The sequence below is a fragment of the Microcebus murinus genome, chromosome 24, assembly GCF_040939455.1.
Source record: "Microcebus murinus isolate Inina chromosome 24, M.murinus_Inina_mat1.0, whole genome shotgun sequence".
NCBI classification, from domain to species: domain Eukaryota; kingdom Metazoa; phylum Chordata; class Mammalia; order Primates; family Cheirogaleidae; genus Microcebus; species Microcebus murinus.
In genome coordinates, this window is record NC_134127.1 from 16,590,302 (window position 1) to 16,596,301 (window position 6,000).

A 6,000-nucleotide genomic window follows, 5' to 3' on the forward strand; every position below is an offset into this window, starting at 1 on the left:
TTGTGGATAAGAAAATTCCTCCAAGTGATGTCAGAGCTGATGGGTTTTCCTTTAATGGAACATGTTCAGAAAGAGAGAAATCATGTCAATAAACCAAGAAGAGGCTTGGATGCCATACTAGATCTGCTACTGATTCTTAGTGGCCTTGAGTGGTGTATTTACATACTCCCTGCCTGAGGTTCTCATCTCTATAAAAAGAATGGTGGGACGTGATGCACTCATCTATAGGAATAGAAAGGTGATGTACAGGTAACATGTGGTAATGAACATGACAGTGTTTTGTGGGGTATCCAGTACCTTTCTTGGAGACCTTACTGTGTCAGGCACTGGGCTCAGACCTGTTTAAGGACAAACATACTCATTCTTCAGAACTATCCTGGGGGATGTTGTTTCACCCACTGCAAAGGTGCAAAGACTGAGGTCTAGAAAACTTGAAAGCTTAATCTTAAAGGCCACCCAGCTAGTCAAATTGCAGAGGAAAGATTTGAACTGACTGCAACTCCCATCCTCTGCCCACTGCCCAGGAAAGCCAAACAAGGTAAAAAGCAAAATTTTTTTCAAAATGAGGAAAACACATCCAAGAAGTGAATTACTCCCTAACAGAAATGAGCTTGCAGACGAGCAGTGGCATCCTTTCGCTTTAAAGGAGTGAGAGAGAAGTTAATAGCTGAGCACATGTGATCTGGGTTAAGACATAATTCATCACAATTTTAGGCAAGGCAGTTGAGACAGGGGAAAAAACCACAGAAGCCACGAATAATTGATGGCCCTTAGCATCTTCCTTGAGGTCTCAGAGACCTCATAAATCTTTACCCAAAATGAATTTCTTGTTTCCTTAGTGTAGGCAATTTGTGGTCCTGTTCATCCATTTTTCCAACAAACCCAAAGCAATGGGGACATAGGTGAATTTCAAGTTTTATATTTTTGCCTTCATATTCCAAAAGTGGGTCTGAACTATTATAAAAAGCCTTTCTGTCAAATAGATATCCCATCCACAAAGAAGCGGTGTTCAAAATGCAGAATGTTCCAGGCGTTTGGCTATATTCATCTAAATCCAAACTTCAGGGAGAGGTGATACTATTAAAATGGAAATGGTACACGTCTGCATGCTTTGGTAACTTGTTTTGTGAAATTAAATAGATTTCCAGAAACAGTCAAGCACTGGGGAGATTGAGTTATTGTTTAAATCTGAGATAAAAAAAAAAAAGACGCCCACTTTCAAAAGGAAAAGAACTGTGAAAAACCTTGTATCTTGAAAGATGAATATGAGTCACAAGAATGAGACAATCTTACCCTTGAGGGGGAGGAAAGGGCTTTTCCTTTCAGGGCTGGAGATGAAACATTTAAAAATAAGAATTCAAAGCTCCAAGTCTCTCGCAGGGCTTTTTAACTCAGAATCGAATTTATTAGCCTGACAAATTGGTTTTCACAGATGCCGTGATTTGAAAACCAAATATAGTGTTTGGCTGATAACCCCACAGAGGCCACACATCTTGCTGAAGTGCCTGAGAGCCATGTCCCCTGTGTTTGTTTATACAGGTGACAGAGGACACAGAAGGGGGGCCGCCTCCCAGGTGAGGCAGTCTACCACCCTGCACAGGTGTTGCCATTTCAGGGAGGTTTGGATTGTCTTGGCAGCTCTGGACTGGGAACTTCCTGAGTTCAGCGCCTCTTATGTCTCCTGACCAAAGGCAGGAACAAAAGCAGGTGTGAGATGGAGTGGAAGCCAGGACTCAAAATATAGACTTCCCAGCCATATAATTGTGGAGCTGTCATTTCTCTTATGTTTCACCTTCTCAGGAGGCCACCTGCTCAGGTTCTAGAGTCAGGCATACCTGGGCTTGAACCTATCTCTACGATGTCCTGGGTGTCCTCTCTGAGCCTCAGTTTCCCTATCTGTGAAATAAAGATGATGATAATATCACAGTCAGAGTTCTCCAGGGAAATCCTACGTACAGGATGTGTGTGTGTGTGTGTACATATGTCCAGAGGGAGAATGATTATAAGGAATTGGCTCATGCGATTACGGAGACTGGCAAGTGCAAAGTCTGCAGGGGGAAGAGTTAGGAAAGCTGAGTTCAAGTCCAGAGGAGTCTGCTACAGAGCCAGGAAGAGCCGATGTTTCCGATGAAGTCTGAAAGCAGTCTTTGGAGAACTCCCTCCTGCCGGAGGTGGGTCTGTTTGTCCTGTTCAGGCCTGAGTTGATGAGGCCCACCCAGGTTATGGAGGGCTGTCTGCTTTCATCAAAATCCACCCATTTTAATTGTTCATCTCATCTGAAACACCCTCCCAGAAGTACCCAGAGTACTGTTTGCCCAAATACCCAGAGTCACTCTGTGGCCCAGCCAAGCTGACACACCAGATCAACCGGCACACTCATGGGACGGCCTCCCATAAGAAATGAGGGCTATTTGTGAAGCGTTTCCCAAATAGCCACTATTATTCCTTCACGTGCAGCGTGGTGACAAAGTCAGGGGTCACTTCGGTTCCCTCTGTTTGTCAACGCATTTCCAAAATAGCCCCTTCTCCTCAATATCACCCCATAGATTCTCATTCACTGTTTCTTGATAAGATAAACATTTCCAATCCGGTGAGCGGACAGTTGCATGTACATTTCACTCCCTGAGGGCTCCTTTGTGATGTCACTTCTGAGGCCATGAAATCATAAAAGTGGCTTCCAAATCTCCTGGCCCCAAGGATCTTTCTATTTAAGGATTTTCTTTTTGCATCTGTACCTGTAACTGGCTCCATAAGTAAGAAAAGTTTTTGTTTTTTTTTTTTTTTTACAGGTTTTTATTTGTTTGCTTTTTTGTGGTTTTCGTTTTTGTTTTGTAGTTCTCTTATGTTTCAAGTTCCCAGGCCAGTAAGATTTGCTGACCGGAACTTTGTAATTTTCTGCTGCACTGATGAATTCCCTTTTGAGTTTCTTTCCCCGAAATGGCAGAACCTCCTTGCAGCCACGAGATATCTACAAAGCCTACAGCCCCTGTTTGTCCAGAGAAAACAAGATAAGTGATACCCCGCATAGATTGTGCCCAAGGACCCACTGAGCAGCCTACTCCCTGCATCCCACCTGTGCACAAGGCTGAGACAATGACCATATTAACCCGTAGCTCATTATACTCCTAAAATCCACCCCCAGGGACTTCTCCACTATTTTTGATTGTGCCATGTATGTGCTAGCATGATTTCTCACTGTGCCTGCGTGCCCTGCGCTCCGCCCCAAACATGCAATGATGCTCACTCCCTTTATTCATTCACCTCCAGATAAACCCCTGACCCCTTTGGCGGGGGAGGCAGACGAGGTGTATTAAGTGATAGCAATTTCAAAGACTGGTTTCCTGCCATCTGAACTGGGGTGTTTTGACTCAGTTGCAGACGTAGCCAGGTAGAAACTAGTCACTAAGTCAGGACATAGGAGATACGAGGAGGACAAAGCCAGAGGAAAACACTCCACAGCAATCTTCACCAAGCTGATACCCAACCATCCTCCAACCATCCTCCAAAGAGGTTTGTTTGCTAAGAACCTAGACTGTCTGGTGGGGCACACAACAAAGAAATCTCATTGCACAACAAAATGAAAACAAAAGCTGTCATGTCATGTCAACCAAAACCAAAAACAAAAAAACTTCAGTGTGCTTCAATCTCCAGATTAAAAGTAAAAAGCTTCTTACATTAAATGACAAACATCAGTGTTTAATGCTTTTCCCATGAGATTAGGAATTCTATCATCCCCAGGAAGGCTAATATTCTTTTTTAGTACACAAATGTTGGGAGAATCTCAGCACAAAGACCAAACAGTTAAGAGAGCTGTCGTTAGAGAGTCTTAGCCCGTAGGAGAGCGTGTGCTCCAGGGAGCTTAAACAGAAGTTTCAATCCAGCTAATATTTTATTTTAGATTTGTTTTCATCCAGCGTTAAAAATCAATTTTACAAATGCTGAATTTTCCAGCTACCATTTTGCCAAGGGACCAGTGTTAATGAGTAAAAGAAATAGTCGGGGGAAATGTTGCTTTTGATTTAATTTTAACTGAAAAGAAAGAAGCATTGGGTTGTGTAAAGAAAATGAAGATCACTTTTTCTTTAAGTCTCATGTTGAATTAATTGTACTTCACGGCTTACACACATCTTTGATCCGCGCAAGGCGGCACGGTTGAATACTGGTTTATTCTTTATTTTGTACTTGTTCTCCCATTCCATTCCCCTATCCCACCCTTCACAGACCACCACCCTAACGTTTTTGATATACATCCTTAAATCTGTAGTTATTCTTTTAATATGCATAGTGTTATCTGTGTGTACATTTAATTCACATAAGTTCTATTTTGCTAATATAGAAACACTTGGATTGCTTGGTCGGTTCCACTTAGTACTGTGTGTTTAAGATTATTTATCTATATTGCTGTGGTGCTTCTGTTTTGTTTGTTTGTTTTTTTGAAAGCTTTGTTGCTTCCAATGGCTGCGTGTCATTTTAGTGTGCATTCCACGACATCATACTTTTTTGTCTCCACTACCTTACAGTGACAAGCAAGTAGGCTGCATCCCTCCAGCGCCACTAAATGCTGCCATGAGTGTCCTCATGGGTTTGCTTTCACAGCAGACATTGAACGTTTCTCTGGGCTATGGATGCATTAGTGGATTCCCAAGGCATGGGACATATGCGTGCATAATTGATTTGACTGACTTCAGCCAGATTGTTCTGCAGTGGCTTGCACCAGGCTACACACCCGCCCTCAGTACATGGGGCTGGAAGATACTGGGCTATAAGGACAATGGACACCTTCCAGCTTCTGTTTACTGCTTGTTTGCTAACTGCAAGGCATTGTGAGTACATTATGGGATGCAGAAGAAAAAGACAAAGAACGCGGAAAACCGGAGTCTCTCAGCTAGGACCCAGAATAGGTTAGAGCCTATCAGGGGCAGGATGAAGTATGAATCACTGTGGGGGTGGATGCATGACCAGTGTGTGAACAACCAAGTCATAAAAAAGGGGACTAACACACAAAGGAGGGTCCCTGCCCAGAGAAGAGGCCACTGCGATGGCACTCTGGGGGCTCGGACCCTAGCTCGAGCTAGACAATAAAACTCCTTTTGATAACTACAGCCTCGGTGACTCTGTCTCTCTGTCCTGCGGCCTTGTGAATCTCGAATATAACAGGGCTTCTTGTTTCTTCTCATTTCCACCAATTGACTGTTTTATGGGGTGGGGGAGGATTCTGACGGGTGTGACCTTTTGTTTTATTTTGCATTTCTCTTTAAACTTTATGATAAAATGATCACTTTTCTTCAGAATTTTTCTTTAGGTAAGATATAAAGAGTTTAAAGAACAGACTTACATGTAGTCTAGATTTTAGTTGTAAACCAGATGTAAGCTGAAAACACCCTGTACTTGGAGATTGAATTGTACTTCACCGAAGCCTCTCTGCCTGTGGGAATTCCAATAGATTCTCCAAGATTCTGGTGAATTTCCAGGGGATTTCACTCTCATGGCTTTAGGGCCTGCACCCCAAGAATTATCTCATCTCCTGCCATCATCCTCGGCTTTCTATCAGCATCAGCAATGGCATGGAAATTGGCGCCCAGTCCTTGACTTTGTGAGGCACTCATACATGTAGCAGACTTGGGTCTAAGTGCAGAGGAATAGAATATATTTACATTAGAATAGAATAACATAAGTAACTTAAAATAGTAGCATTCTCTTAAAAGTACATTTCTGATAAAAATCTAAAATGATATAGTGACTCTGAAAAACAGAATTTGGCAGGTTTTTTAAAAAAATAAAACCAGAGGGGGGCGGGTATATACATACATAATGAGTGAGATGTGCACCATCTGGGGGATGGTCATGCTGGAAACTCAGACTTGGGGTGGGAGGGGGGGAAAGGGCATTTATTGAAACCTTAAAATTTGTACCCCCATAATATGCCAAAATAAAAAAAATAAAAAATAAAATAAAACCAAATAGGCAGATACCAGAAAACTTTTCAATTTCCCTCTTGGT